We start from the raw sequence: 16,856 nt of genomic DNA, 5'->3' as shown, positions 1-16,856 counted from the left end.
CTGAACTTCCCTATTACTGTGAATAATAGTGCCACCATCCTTTCAGTTACCCAGGCTAACAATTTAGATGTCATACTTTACTCCTCATTTTCTCACACCCAGTCTATAAGCCAATTTTATATATCCAGTCTATAAGCCAATTTTATATATCCAGTCTATAAGCCAATTTTATCTCTGTAACTTTTTTTTTACGAACGCCCTCTTTTCTCCTCTGATAGTGCTATAGTGTGCTGATTGATCTGCCTGCCATAAGATTCTTCTTAAAGGAACATTTCTAAAGCATATATCTGACCAGATTACCCTGCCCCCTCTACTCAATAAACCCCAGTGGCTTCCTATAACCTCTAGGATCAAATAAAACTCCCTGTTTGACACTTAAAGTCCTCCAAAATCTGTCCCCTCTCTGGGCTGCAGTCCTGCAACTGGCAACATGATAACCAAGAAGATCAGAATTATTGATAAATATGGCACATGCTATAGTGCTTCCTTCAGAAAAATGGTGAAGAAAATTGAAATTAGCCAGCACACTAAGTATACCTGCTCCTTTTGTGGTAAGACTAAAATGAAGAGATGGACTTTGGATATCTGGCATTGTGAATCCTGTATGAAAACAGTAGCTGATGGTACTTGGACATATAATATCACTTCTGCAGTCACTATAAACCTACCATCAGAAGACTGAAGAAATTGAAAGACCAATAAAATCTCCTTATCAAATATCTATAGCCCATAAAATAAAAATAAAGGGGTTAATTTATGGAATAACAAAAATAAATCTGCTTTCCTCACCTTTCCCATCTTCTTACATATTTAACCCATCCCCACACACATATTCTATAATCCACTGACACTGACTGTCCTATGGTTCCTCATATAAGACACTTCAACTCCTGATTCCAGACATTTTCACTTGCTGTGCCCCCCAGGCCTGGAAGCCTCTTCCTTCTCATCTCTTCCACTTGGGCTCCCTGGCTTCCTTCAAGTCTTTGCTGTTATGTTGTTGCTGTTGTTTGCCCTTTGTTCTTGAAGAGGACCATGACATCAGGAAGACAGTTGTGTCATGCACAAGAATTGGCTTTGAGTCTGGGGGAGGGGCTGTGCCTAAACTGGGTCCAGGGGCCAGAATTGGATCAGGATAACTGGCCATGGCCCTGAATGAGAAGTGCTCATGGTTAAGTGATTTGCCCAAGGTCACACAACTAGTAAGGCTCTGAGACCAGATTTGAATTCAGGTCCTCTTGACTCCAAGCTTAGTGCCATCTAGCTACCCTAAAATCCCACCTTCACCAGGAAGCCTGTTTCAACCCCCCTTAATTCTAATGCCTTCCTTCTATTGATCATCTCCAATTTATATTTTATTTATATTTCTTGTTTCCACCTAATTCTTTTTATGTACTCCCCTAGTAGACTGTGAGCTCCATGACAGCAGGAATGTCTTTCACCTTCCTTTGTATTCTAAGCACTCTGCACAGTGCTTAATATTGTAGGTGTTTAAGAAATGTTTATTGGGGCAGCTAGGTGGCACAGTGGATTAGAGCACCAGCCCTGGAGTCAGGAGGACCTGAGTTCAAATCCAACCTCAGACACTTAATCATTCCCTAGCTGTGTGGCCTTGGGCAAGCCACTTAACCCCATTTGCCTTGAAAAAACCTAAAAAAAATTTTATTGTCTGGTAACTGCTTGGAACCAACCATGTCCTAAGGTTGCCTATTTCATTTTGGTGGCAGCACTCATTGTGAGGAAGGCCAACCTTGTATCAAGCCAAAATGTGCTGTTCTGAAACTTCTAACCCTCACTCCTAGTCCTATTACATTGGTCCAAGAAGAGCCTAAACCCTCTTCCACATGGAAGCTTTTCAGATTCTTCCCTTGAATTTTATCCCCAGTTTGCTCAATCATTCCTCATATGGCATAAACCTAAAATTCTTCATCATCCTGGTTGCTCTCCACTGGACAGTCTCCAGCTTATGGCCTTCCTAAAAGTCCCTAATACCAGTTGGTCAGTAAACAAGGATTTAATAAGTATTTACTTTGTGCCTGAAACAGATAAATGCTAAAGGTACTAAAAAAAGCAAAAATAATCCCTGTTTTCAAGATATTCATAAGGATGTGCCCATGCAACATGCAATAAACTCTGTACAAATAAGTTATATACAGGATAAGTTGGATGTAATTTCAGTGTATGCATAGGTTCTTGATGTCTCAGTGACAGTGAAGTGAAAATCCTGAAAGCTTCTATTAGGTTAGCAAGCTTTGAGCATTGTCCCAATAATGAATGGAGATGGACTGAGATCAAAGCCTAATTAATAATTTCAGAAGTATGGGTGGCTAGGTGGCACAGTGGATAGAGCACTGACCCTGGAGTCAGGAATACCTGAGTTCAAATCCAGCCTCAGATACTTAATAATGACCTAGCTGTGTGGCCTTGGGCAAGTCACTTAACCCCATTTACCTTGCAAAAAAAAAATTTCAGAGGTAAAACTAATAGTTCATATTTACAAGAAGGCACTTTAAGGTTTGAAAAAATATTTTACATCAACCCTTTTATCATTACAAAATCTTATGAGGCAGGTGCTATTATTATCATCATCCCTATTTTATAGTTGAGGAAGCTAAGGCTCAGAAAGATTAAGTGACTTGCCCAGAATTAAAGGGATACTAAATTTGTTTTTTTGCTTTTTGCAAGGCAATGGGGTTGTGACTTGCCCAAGGTCACATAGCTGATACTAAATATTTAAAGCAGAATTTAAAATTGGGTATTGCTAAGTTCAAATCTAGTAATCCCTTGTAGCTAAACTCAAGGAAGCTCTTCACCTGAAGTTTTGGTCACCAGTGGTCACCTTCTTTGTCTCCAGCTACTCCTGAAACCATCTACAAGAAATAGAGGATAGGGTTCATAAGTGGAAGAAGTGACTTTGGGGTGGGGAGGGAGATTTTGCATGTTGCTCTTTCTTTTTAAAGAAAGTTAACATTCTGACTTGCATGGGTATTGAATCCCATAAATTTTTTGGTCAAAGATCTCTTCCTTTATGGAGGACTCAGATACAATTTTTGGGAGTGGTACAGGAGCACTGACCCTGGAGTTAGGGGACCTGGGTTCAAATCTCAGCTCTAAAGCTTAGCATCTGTATGACCTATGGAAGGTCATTTAATTTCTCCAGTACTGATCTTGATGTCTTTTTACTTCTTGAGCTCATTGCTCCCATCTAGAGAATTTGGAGATTCAGCATCTTTACAGAAATATATAAGAATGATGCCACTTTAAAACATGTTTTTCATTAAAATTTTATTTATATAATATACTATAAGCTAAATATTGTTATTTTTTAAATGTTAATTTTTATTTATAAGTTTTAATTTCTAATATATATTAAACTAAAACAAAAGCTCTTTGATATTCTCAATGAGTTTTAAAGGGGTCCTAAAGTCACCAAGTTTGAGAACTACTGTTCTAATTCCTAATTTTCATCAGCTGGTGCTCATCAGACTAATCATTATGTTCTTTTTTGAGGCATGGTCCTTTGACTCTCCTCAAACTTATCTTCTTTATCTTTTTCCTAAGAGACCAGCTCTCCCACTTAGTCCTATAAGGACAAGTTTCTATATTGTGGGGGATTTTAGCTCAAAAAAAAGAGGCCACAACCCATCTTCCTTATACTTAAAGTTTCATTTCCTTAGAGTCATCATAGCCTCCAATCTCACCCAATTGGTTTCTTTAGCTTCTCTGGGAACCTCTCATTCCTATATGGCAAAAGTGAATCACTATCTCCAATTTCATAAATGCTTATGTTGAGTCACTGCAATGTGACTCTTCCCTCCCCCCAGGGTTTGGTCATCATCACCTGGATCATGGGTTCACAGTAACAGTCTTATTTCCTCACCCATCTTCACACGAGGCAACTATGTTGAATTATTCAAAAAATCAGAGCCTGCTCTCTCAAAAACATCTCGAAGGGAGTGGCCATCCCATCTGTTCCTCCCAGTGTGGGCACTTAAACACTGAGAAGAGCCAACTATTGTAGTCCCAGGTAGTCCACAAGCCAGTAAAGTCCTCAAGTAGGGTTGAGTGGGTCAATTTTTAAGTATAACCTAGTTAAGTCTGGAGATACCCATCACTCAGTTGGTGGCAGTTTGAAAAACTTTTTAGCCATGATAATAATCTACAAAAACTTATCAAGGTCTGTCTCAGTAGAAAGAGCTGCCATGATAACAAAATTACAGATATTTAAATTATTGAAAAAATAATACAATGAAAGTTCCAACTTCTTGTCCTAAGACACTGTACTGAATGTCTAGCTATCCTCTTCTGTACTGGGTGCTCCTTCTCATGGTCACAGAAAGCCAGGGCAAGAAAAAGAGGTGGGTCTCCTTGATTTTTACACAAACTTTCAGATTTTTCCAATGTCAAAATTGCAAAATGGCTTCTTCTTTAAGGTTTACTCCATCCATCTTTATCAATCAGTTCATATCCTTTGCTTCAGTCATCTAATGAGTTCTGGATACTTTTCTCAGGATGTTCCCTGTGTCTTGCTCATAGTCCTTCTCGAAACTCTATTCCCTGATTTCATACTTGGGTACTAATTCGTACATAACAATGTCACTTCCAACACCATCACTTGATTTGTTAACCTTCTAAACTTTTAAGACCTCTTCTTTCACTTTACCTCAGTCATCACTAAAAAATTTTTTTCATCTCTGCAATTCTTCTCTCTGACCACTAGCTCCTATCCTCCAATCTGTCCCTCTTTCTCAATCCTCATCATGACCTCGAGGCTCTTTTCTTCTCTCAGGAGTCCATCATTTCAGCTTTGGTCTTATTAATTTCCACCCACAGTTTTACCCTATAGCTGATCATACATTATCAATGATCATTGAATTACTCTTGTCCTTTTGTCCTGTCACCAGCTTCCCCTTGCCCAACCCCAACTGCTTACTTCCACCATCTGTTATCTTTGCCTCCTTTTATTACATCACTAAATGTACCTGGAGAAAGTTGTATAATTAAACCAACTAGGTTCTTGGCAAATTGTTATCATCTAATCTCAATTGGGTCCTCATTGCTGGATACAATATTTTTCTTTGCTGATTAACTATCACAGTATGAATAAGAGTTACTCAAAAACTATTCTCCTCAAACTTCTCATACCACTTCTCCTACCCTTCCTTTCAACAGAGGAATTGTCTTGACTTCTGCATCAAAATTAAGCAATAGGATAGAAAAAATGAGCAAAAAGAACCTGATGATAGAAAGTTACTATAGTGACAAGGAAGATCAAGACATAAACCAAGAAGAAGACATCAAAGTCAAAATAACTGCAGGCAAAACTTTCCCCCCAAATGTGAATTGGTCAAAGATCTCAAAAAGCATTTTAAAAATCAAAGAAGAGAGAAAGAGGAAAATTTAAGAAAAGAAATGAAAGGAAAGAAAATTATGAAAAAAGAATCACTAAGGGGCAGGTAAGTGGTACAGTGGATAGAGCACTAGCCCAGTTCAGACACTTAACTGTGTGACCTTGGGCAAGTCACTTAACCCCATTGCCTTGAAAAAAAACCTAAACAAACAAACAAATAAAAGAAAAAAGAGTTAATAAGTTGGTGAAAGAGGCATAAAAATACTGATGAAAATAAAGCCAAAAAACCATAATTGGTCAAATGGTAAAAGAGGCACAAAAATCTAGTGAAGAAAACTCCTTAAAGAGCAGAATTGGTCAAATGGAAAAATAGGTAGAGAAATTCACTGAAGAGAATTAAAAGTAGAATTAGTCAAATGGAAAAGAAAGTTAAAAAATCAGTGAAGAAAATAATGCTTAAAAATTAGAATTTGAGGAAATATTAATGACATCACAAGACATCAAAAAACAATAAAACAGTCAAAATGAAAGAATGAAAAAAGAAAATGTGAAAGATCTCTTCGGCAAAACAATTGACCTAGAATATATAACAAGGAGAAATAATTTAAGTATGATTGGGCTACATGGAAAAACATGATTAATAAAGAGTCTATGCATCATATTTCAAAAAAATCCAAGAAAACTGCCATGATATCCTCAAATTAGAGGGCAAAATGGAAAGAAATTCCAAAATGAAAACTCTCAGGAATATTATAGCCAAATTTCAGAACTCTCGGGTAAAGGAGAAAATATAAGCAGCTACAAAACAACAATTCAATATTGTATAGCCACAATCAGGATAGCACAATATTTAGCAGATTCTACATTAAAGGATAAAATGACTTGGAATATGATATTCCAGAAGACAAAGGAGCTAAGATTACAACAAAGAATCATCCACCAGCAAAACTAAGTACAATTCTTTGGGGGTGAAAGTGGATATTTAATGAAAGAGGTTACTTTCAAGGATTCCTGTTGAAATTATCAAAGCTAAAAAAGAAAATTTCAATTTCAGGACTCAAAAGAAGTATTAAAAGATAAACAGGAAAGAGAAATAAGAAGGGATTTAATAAGATTAAACTATTTGCATTCCTACATGATGATACTTATAACTTCTAAGAAGTTTATCATTATTAGGGCAGTTAGGAGTATAAAAAGACAAAGATCAGTGGTGTGAGTTGACTATGATGGGGTGATATCCAAAAATGAAAAGAAATAAAATAAAATTAAGGGATAAGAAAGAAGAATGCACCTGAGAGAAGGATGAAGTGAGAGGTGGAAAGGAGTATATTATTTCACATGAAAGAGACCTCAAAAAAGCATTTTTGCAGTGAAAGGGAAAAAGGGAGTGGCAGGCAACATTTGAATCTACATTTCATTGGAATTGACTCAGAAAATAACATATATTCTTAGTTAAATATAGAAATATCTTTTGCCCTACAAGGAAGTAGGAGGAGAGTGGAATAATGAGTAGGGGAGTGAAAGAAGGGAAGGAAGACTGAATAAAAAGAAGGAAAATAGGATGAAGGGAAATACACAATAATCATAACTGTGAATGTGAATGATATAAAGTCAATATAAAATGAAAGCTAATTAGAATCTTACAAAAATGGGGGGGGCAATTTATAGCAACTTTTTATGATAAAGGGCCTCATTTCTCAAATATATAGAGAACTGAATCACATCTAATGTTTTGCACCACAGCACATGCATAATCTATATCAGATTGCTTGCATTCTCAAGGAAGATAGGAGGAAGGGAGAGAATTTGGAACTCAAAATTTTAAAAAATTTATAAAAATTATATTACATGTAATTTAATAAAGGATAAAAATTTTAAAATTAAAAATGCCATATAAATGTTAGTAAGCATATTGGAGGAATCAACTTTACAGAATATGTTATCTTGAGGTATAAAATCATTTTTCTTTGTCAATTCCAAACTTTCATTTTTTGTACACAATGTTCATTTGTACTTATTTTCCTTACTAAAAAAAAAAATTGTCTCCTTTGCCGAAGCTTACAAGACTTTCTTTAACATTTATGCTACTATTTGGTAACTATTTCTGGATGATTTAAACTGGGGTTACTTTTTTTTTAGATTTTTTCAAGGCAAATGGGGTTAAGTGGCTTTACCAAGGCCACACAGATAGGTAATTATTAAGTGTCTGAGGTCACATTTGAACTCAGGTACTCCTGACTCCAGGGCTGGTGCTCTATCCACTGTGCCACCTGGGAGTTACTTTTTAACATAGTTCTGTTGATTCTTTTGTTATAGCAAGAGTCTTAGGCAAGAGTTTCAGGAACTTGCTATTGTTATTTAGTTTTTTTTTTAACATACTCTGATAACTCTTATTTATTTTATTCATTTAAAATCATGATTCTGAAAAGAGGTTCACAGGCTTTGCCATATTGCTAAAGGGGGCTATGCCACAAAAAAAAGGTTAAGAATCCCCAATCTACACATTTCCCAAACACATTCAATCAATTTAATATAATGACTATCCTAAATATAATCTTTAGCATTTTTTAAAAAATGATTTTTCCTGGAAAGAATGATTTTTAAATTGTCTTTCTGAGCTTTTTCAAGGTCATTTGCTTTGGTTTCTAGAAACCACACACATTGTTTCAATATTGCTGTTCTTTGATTCTGCTGTGATATTTGCCATTCGTGCTATGTATTTTTATATTGCATTTTCCACTTTTTTAAGGTGTTTTTTTTTTTTTGCAAGGTAATGGGGTTAAGTGGCTTGCCCAAGGACACACAGCTAGGTAATTATTAGGTGACTTAGGCTGGATTAGTCAGATAGTCAGACTCCAGGGCTGGTGCTCCATCCACTGTGCCACCTAGCTGCCCACATTTTTCACTTTTTAAAGGTTTTTCACCTTTGATTCTAAAAATTCTTCATAGGTTTTCCTGGTCAGAATTTCTTTCCTCTATTTTTGTTGTTCATTTTCTTGTCTTTTCAAATTCTTCAAAACTTCTAATTCCTTCCTAATATTTTCCTTTGACTGGATCTTAATGTAGCAGTTTCTTTCTTATTTTTGAGGATTTTGTTTTGGTTATTCCAATATTATCCCTTTATTCCAGAATTCAAAGTATTTCTTTTCCTCCTAATTCATATTCATTGCATTAAAGTCTTTTTGTTTATTTATTTATTCATTTGCTATGCTTATTCTTCTTTATATGTTTTGAATATATACAAAATATGTATAAATATGTATACAAAGTATATGCAAAGTGCTGATAACAAAGCAAAACAGTGATGATAAATGATTCTTAACTGAAAGCCCAAATACTATAAAACTAATTTTTCAGAGACTATAAGTAACCTAAATAAATGATAAAGATTCATCTGTCAACCATTTATTTGGACAATCATTCAAGAGATATGGAAGACAGCAGAGTTCACTGAACCAGAACTGTGGGAAAAACATGGGAAAAACAGAAATAGGAAGACCAAATAGGTATGAACAAAAGACAGGCATTATTTGGGGGGAAGAAATCGGTACTTCTTCCCTAAAACACTCAAACTAAATTTCAAAGAGAAAATTCCAGTATCAAAGAGGGAAAGGAGAAAGGAATTATAAATATTTAAGAAACTATCCATGGATATCAGAGATGAGTCTTGAGGATGGCTTCTCTGGAACTCAAATTGATGTAAAGAAAGTATGTGCCCAACAATCTTCAATAACTCCCTATTGCCTGCAAAATAGAAATGTGAATTCTGCTGCTTGAAATTTAAAACCCTTTACAATCAAGGGTGAACTTTCTGAACTAATTCCACATCATACCCTCTGACATATTTTATGCTCAAGTCCAATTGACAAGTCATATGCCACATACAATTTATGTCTATTGTATAAGAACCCTAGGATGAGAAGTAAAATTGTTCTTCATTCATCTTCCTAATCCCCTACAAAATAATTCATTCTGCTACAGCCCTTGCAACTAAATGACAGGAAAGAAGAAATGACAGGAAGGAATATCTTTGGGGACTGAATCTTGTTTGACTCCAATTTAATTTTATTCTCTCCACATATGTGCTCAGAGGAATGTTTAAGAGAAAGGCTCCAGGTCCCCTGAGTATGAGAGCATTTTTATGTGGTTAATTTTGTGATTCAGATAGATGACAGGAAATTTGTGGCATATAGAAAAAAGAGAGGTGTTCATAATGTTTGTTAAAAACTAAAAGAATTCATTTTGTGAACATAGACAGGAAACTCAAAAGAAAAAACAAACCTCTGGGGGAAATGATGTTGACCTTACTGCTGAGAGCAACCTCAGATATCAGAAATGAACACAATAAAGTTTCTTAAACCAAAACAGAGAGAGGACATCAAACAAAAGTATCCCAAACTTTTTTTTAGAATAAACTCTCATATTCTATCTTCTAAAATGAGAATTGGCATGACATAGTAGAGAGAAGCCCCCAAGTCAGGAAGACCTGGGTTCAAGTTTTGCTTCTGATGCATACTGGTTTTGTAATCTCGGGCAAGTATCTTAACTCAGTAAAGCTAAATTGTAGAAAAGATACCAATCTGTAATTAGAGAGGGATTTACATCACTTGGACTTCTCTAATCCCTTGCAAAATGAAAAAAACACTAAAGGTAGATAAGAATACCAATCTGACTATGTTATCAAGATAACAACCTCCATTCTGCTAATGCCTGTTTGTCAGTGGGACTGAGCCTGTTGGCAGCTTGTGAGCAAACTGCTCAACAGCCGATTAAGAAACATTTCCCCCAAAATTAAGGGAAAGAACAAACCAAGTAATCCTCTTTGATCTGGAGAGAAGTGGAAGATGAAACTATGCAGTCTTGGAGAATAACAAAGATAAAAACTCCCAGAGTTTCAAAGTAATCTAGAAGCCTGAAAACATATCTCATCAAAAAGACAGGAGCTAGTTGAAGGAATGAAACATAAAGATCTTGAAAGGTCTATTTTTTTACCATTCCCTTCAGAGAAAAAAAAAAGAGTTTGCAGGCTTTCCTACTTAAGAACAGAGAGAAAAGTCCAGGTTAGTCAATTATGTTGATTAGGTAATTTACCATCTGTGTTTAGGGTTCTGTACCTTATGAGGGCTTGGAAAGACTATATCCAAAAAAAGATAGATTCCTATAGACTTACAAATGAGTTTGCATTTGAAATTGCTCCAAAATCATATCCCCCACATAAACTCTGTGAAGTAGATGATATAAATACATTTATTCCCATTTTGTAAATGGTTCAAAAAAAAGCTCAATACCTTACCCAAGATCATGTAGAAAAGCCCAGGTCTTCTTCTTCCAAGTCCTTTGAGTTTACTTATCATATTGTATAGCATTATTTTTGCATTTCCTTCCCAGATCAGTGATATCATTAGCATGGGGAGATCACTCCCTTTACCAATGTATAGCAGCTGTTGAAGGTACACCCTTCTCACCTTTCCTTCATAGTATCCCTTACTGCCTTCAGAGCTCAGCACAAACGATACCTTCTACACCAAGTGCTTCCTGTCCACTGCAGTCCCACAACTACTGGTGCCCTGTCTAAACAACATATACTGTATTCTTTTGGCATTTTCCATATAGTTATATTATATATATATATATATGTACATATATATTTATACATACACACACATATTTTCTCTCCCAATAGAATGCAAGCTTCTTGAAAGGAGGGATTATTTGATTTTTGTTCTTTGACAGGAATATAGTAGGTACTTAATAAATTCTTGTTTATTGATTGATCAGAAGATTCATGCATACTGAAATGATTGATATTCATACATATAAAAGAGAGAGACTTTGTATGTAAAACAGATCCTTACCCAAATGAGATGGGGAAGGGACAACTGGGTATTGTGGAAAGTACAATCAGGAGATGTAACTCCTGATTCATGGAGAGTATTCTGAGCTCAATGCTGCATCCCATTATAAGGAAATTATGGAGCTGGTTATAGGACTTCTTTAGAAAGTCACATGGAGAAAGAAATTAGGGAGGTAAATAGATTGTTAGAAAAATTAGATATGGTAGACTGATGGAGGAAACTGAACGGGGATAGAAAGGAATATACCTTTTTTTCTCTGCAGTACATGGAACTTATACAAAAATTGACCATGTACTAGGACATAAAAACCTAATGATCAACTGCAGAAAGGCAGAAATAGTGACTACATCTTTCTCAGATCACAATGCAATAAAAGTCATATGCAATACTGGGCCAAGGAGATATAGACCCAGAACAAATTGGAAACTGAATAACCTCATTTTAAAAAATGAGTGGGCCAAAAAACAAATTATAGAAAGAATTAACCATTTTATCCTAGATAATGAAAATAATGAAACAAAATACCAAAACCTATGGGATTCATTCAAAGCAACTGTCAGGGGATATATTATAGCTCTAAATGCTTATATGAATAAATTGGAGAAAGAGGAAATCAATGAACTAAATATGCAACTAAAAAAATTAGAGAAAGAACAAATCAAAAATCTGCAATCAAATACCAAATTAGAAATTTTAAAAATTAAAGGAGAAATTAATAAAATCGAAAGCAAAAAAAAACTATTGAATTAATAAATAAAACCAAAAGTTGGTATTATGAAAAAAACAATAAAATTGATAAGCCTCTGGTCAATTTGATTAAAAAACAGAAAGAAGAAAACCAAATTGCTAGTATTATAAATGAAAAAGGTGAACTCACCACCAATGAGGAGGAAATTAAAGTAATAATTCAAAATTATTTTGCCCAACTTTATGCCAATAAATTTGATAATCTAAGTGAAATGGATGAATATTCACAAAAATATATGTTGCCCAGGTTAAATGAAGAAGAGATTAAATACCTGAACAACCCTATCTCAGAAAAAGAAATTCAACAAGCCATTATTGAACTCCCTAAAAAAAAATCTCCAGGGCCTGATGGATTCACAAGTGAATTCTACCAAACATTTAAGGAACAATTGGTTCCAATCCTATATAAACTCTTTGGAAAAATAGGGAAAGATGGAACTCTGCCTAACTCTTTCTATGAAACCAATATGGTACTGTTACCTAAACCAGGAAGAGTTAAAATAGAGAAACAAAATTATAGACCTATCTCCCTCATGAATATAGATGCAAAAATCCTAAATAAAATCTTAGCAAAATGATTACAACAAGTCATCACTAAGATAATACATTATGAGCAAGTAGGATTTATTCCAGGAATGCAGGGTTGGTTCATTATTAGGAAAACTGTTAGTATACTCAATTATATCCATAACAAACCTATCAGAAATCATATGATCATATCAATAGATGCTGAAAAGGCTTTTGACAAAATACAGCATCCATTCCTATTAAAAACACTAGAGAGTGTAGGGATAAATGGACTGTCCCTTAAAATAATCAGCAGTATCTATTTGAAACCATCAACAAGCATTATATTCAATGGGGAGAGGCTAGAGGCATTCCCAATAAGATCAGGGGTTAAACAAGGGTGCCCATTATCACCACTACTATTCAATATTGTATTAGAAATGTTAGCATCAGCAATTAGAGAAGAAAAAAGAAATTGAAGGAATTAGAATTGGGAAGGAAGAGACAAAACTCTCACTCTTCGTAGATGACATGATGGTCTACCTAGAGAATCCCAAGAAATCATCTAAAAAACTACTGGAAACAATTAGAGATTTTAGCAAAGTTGCAGGTTATAAAATAAACCACCATAAATCCTCAACTTTTCTATATATGTCTAGCACGAAACAGCAGGAAGAGCTAGAAAGAGAAATCCCATTCAAAGTAACCTCAGACAGTGAAAAATATTTGGGAGTCTATTTGCCAAGACAGACTCAGAATCTTTTTGAAAACAATTATAAAACACTTCTCACAAAAATTAAATCAGATTTAAATAACTGGGCAAATATCAACTGCTCATGGATAGGGAGAGCTAATATAATAAAAATGACAATTCTACCAAAACTAAACTATCTGTTTAGTGCCCTACCAATCAAAATTCCAAAAAATTACTTTAATGAGTTAGAAAAAATTGTAAGTAAATTCATATGGAGAAATAAAAAGTCAAGAATTGCCAGGAGCTTAATGAAAAAAAATGCAAACGAAGGTGGCTTAGCACTACCCGATCTAAAATTATATTATAAAGCATCAGTCATCAAAACTGTTTGGTATTGGCTAAGAAATAGAGTGGTGGACCAGTGGAATAGACTAGGTGTAAAAGCAGGAGAGGATTATAGTAATCTGCTGTTTGATAAACCCAAAGAGTCCGGCCACTGGGATAAAAACTCCCTCTTTGATAAAAACTACTGGGATAATTGAAAGTTAGTATGGAAGAAACTTAGATTAGACCAACACCTCACACCCTTTACCAAGATAAAATCCAAATGGTTACAGGACATAGACATAAAAAACAATACTATAAGCAAATTAGAAGATCAAGGACTAGTTATCTGTCAGGTCTATGGAAAGGGGAACAGTTTATGACTAAAGAAGAGTTGGAGAACATCACTAAAAACCAATTAGATGATTTTGATTACATTAAATTAAAAAGCTTTTGCACAGATAAAACCAATGTAATCAAGATCAAAAGAAAAGTAGTAAATTGGGAAACAATCTTTACAATTAATGATTCTGACAAAGAACTCATTTCTAAAATATATACAGAACTGAGTCATATTTTTAAAACAAAAAGCCATTCCCCAATTGACAAATGGTCAAAGGATATGCAAAGGCAATTTACAGATGAGGACATCAAAGCAATCCATAGCCATATGAAAAAATGTTCTAAATCATTAATTATTAGAGAAATGCAAATTAAAGCTTCATTGAGGTACCACCTCACACCCTTCAGATTGGCCAGTATGACTAGGAAGGATAATGATCACTGTTGGAAGGGATGTGGGAAATCTGGGACACTATTACACTGTTGGTAGAGCTGTGAACTCATCCAACCCTTCTGGAGAGCTATTTGGAACTATGCCCAAAGGGCAACAAAAATGTGCATACCCTTTGACCCAGCAATACCACTACTGGATCTATACCCTGAAGAGATGAGGGAAAAAGGTAAAAACATTACTTGTACAAAAATATTTATAGCAGCCCTGTTTGTGGTGGCAAAGAATTGGAAATCCAGTAAATGTCCTTCAGTTGGGGAATGGCTTAGCAAACTGTGGTATATGCATGTCATGGAACACTATTGTTCTATTAGAAACTAGGAGGGACGGGATTTCAGGGACACCTGGAGGTATTTTCATGAACTGATGCTGAGTGAGATGAGCAGAACCAGAAAAACACTGTCCACCCTAACAGCAACATGGGAGTGATGTTCAACCTTAAAGGACTTGCTCATTCCATCAGTGTAACAATTGGGAACAATTTTGGGCTGTCTGCAAAGGAGAGTGCCATCTGTATCCAGATAAGCAGCTGTGGAGTTTGAACAAAGTACAAGGACTATTCCCTTTAATTTGGAAAAAAAAATAGATATTTAATTGTCTGATCTGGTTACCTCTGAGAATTCTGTTCTCTTTAAGGATATGATTTCTCTCTCATCACACCCAATTTGGATCAAGGTACAACATGGAAACAAAGTAAAGACTGTAGGGCAGGGGGAGGGGGAGGGAAGCAAGATTGGGATAAAATTGTAAAACTCAAATAATATCTTTAATAAAAAAAAGTTATAAAAAAGAAAGTCACATGGATAGAGTATACCCCAAGGAAAAGTGAGAGGACTTTAGAAGGACAGATTTGCATGGCAAGCCAACCTCATAATGTCTCCAGACTTATCTGAAATTCTAGGGATTACTAGAACTGTCATCCTTGGGTTAAGATTTTTTTTTTCTTTCTCTCCTGGTTTGAAATGGGTACTTACCTCACTCCCAGCTAGAGATAGGATTCAGTATTCTTTGGTGTGTTCTAATATGTATAACTTCTATTATTTCCATTTGCTGGGATATGTGAGTTTATCTGATAATTCTGCTATTTGTTATTGTCTTTTGTATAATAAGTACTTGGTAAGGAAAACGAAGTAGGCAAATGTAAGCTAATTACTACCTTTGCCCCATTGTTTGTTTTCCAAAATTCTTTGTGTCCCTAGATTCAGCAGATTTGAAATGTCTCAGATAGCCCCAGAAACCAGATAAAAGAGGATTCATCTTTGATGGTACACCTATGTTATCCCATCCTCAGCCTAACAAGAGTGATACTACCCTTACCTCCTATTCTCTCCACAAAGCCCATCCAGACCCCATATTATAGCTATCTGCAACCCATGAACTTCATCTACATATTCATATAATCCATGTGATTTTACAATGATTTTGCAATTTTGCATATTTTTTACTTGATCTATACACACACACACACACACACACACACACACACACACACACACACACACACACATAATCTTAATGTAGATTAAGATATAGGAATGAGATCTTTGAAATGGATATTGGAGGGGGCGGCTAGGTGGCACAGTGGACAGAGCACAGGCCCTGGAGTCAGGAGTATCTGAGTTCAAATCTGGCCTCAGACACTTAATAATTACCTAGCTATGTGGCCTTGGGCAAGCCACTTAACCCTGTTTGCCTTATAAAAAAACCTAAAAAAAAAAGAAAAATAAGAAAAATAAGAAATGAATATTGGAGTAGGGATCAAGATGAAGAGTTGATGAAGTGAAGGAACTCTAGAATATAAAACTAAGAGGAAATCTACTAGATTTAGAGAAATATATTGATTCTTGTTAATATTCATGTTTTTTTTTTATTTTTATGAGGTAGCAGATTCAGAAGGGGATGGGAGAGGTACTTTCACCTCATTTAGAAGACTGGAGGGTATGAACTATTCCCATATTCCATAACACCACCACAAGTACCTCTATAAAAGGGTAGAATAATAGGCCACAAAAATTCCAAGATGGATCCAGGGAATAGGTTAAATTGAAGTCACTGAGTAACTAGATAAAGACATTAATCTAAATCAAAGAGAGCTTACACATAAGAAGAGAAGAGAAGGCTCTTGGGGATAGGTTCTTGGAGAGAGGGAGGAAAAGTATTGTTTTTTTTCTTTTGCAAATGTTTCAAAGAAAAGAAATGATAACAATTCCAAGGAAGTGCCCACCAAAAGTGCCAAACCAGTGTAAGAAGATGTAAAATATATAGGAAAACACCTCATCTATTATAACTGCCATCCTGAAGATAACAACAAGAAGAGCAGTTTTAATTAGAGACAATGTAGTTGAAATATATTATTTGCCGGGTGAAAGGGGGATAAAAAATCTGGAGAGACTGTGAAAATATGTTGAATATTTCTTACTACAAACTTCTTAACTAGATGTAGGACATAGAAATATCCCCTTCAGCGCATGCTTTCTGATCACAGGGGAATAGTTGCCTCAGTAAAATTTATAACCTCATAATTATGCACAATGATTACCAACTTGGAAGGGGGAGGGAATGTTGTAACAAAAAAATTTCACAGAC

At 35.3% G+C, this 16,856-nt stretch overlaps 1 long non-coding RNA gene across 2 annotated transcripts in view; it reads right to left on the bottom strand.

Annotated features, from left to right (window-relative positions):
* Positions 1-11,553, bottom strand: part of LOC141512798 (uncharacterized) — a 195,016-nt gene extending 183,463 nt beyond the window's left edge. For both annotated transcript variants that reach the window (XR_012475600.1, XR_012475601.1), the window contains exon 1: positions 10,644-11,553. This is a non-coding gene — a long non-coding RNA (uncharacterized LOC141512798). The remainder of the gene's footprint in view (positions 1-10,643) is intronic.
* Between the last annotated feature and the right edge of the window lie 5,303 nt (positions 11,554-16,856).

The sequence above is a fragment of the Macrotis lagotis genome, chromosome 2 (genome assembly GCF_037893015.1).
Source record: "Macrotis lagotis isolate mMagLag1 chromosome 2, bilby.v1.9.chrom.fasta, whole genome shotgun sequence".
NCBI lineage: Eukaryota > Metazoa > Chordata > Mammalia > Peramelemorphia > Peramelidae > Macrotis > Macrotis lagotis.
The sequence above is the reverse complement of the archived record's forward strand: the minus strand, read 5'-3'. Positions and strand labels throughout refer to the sequence as shown.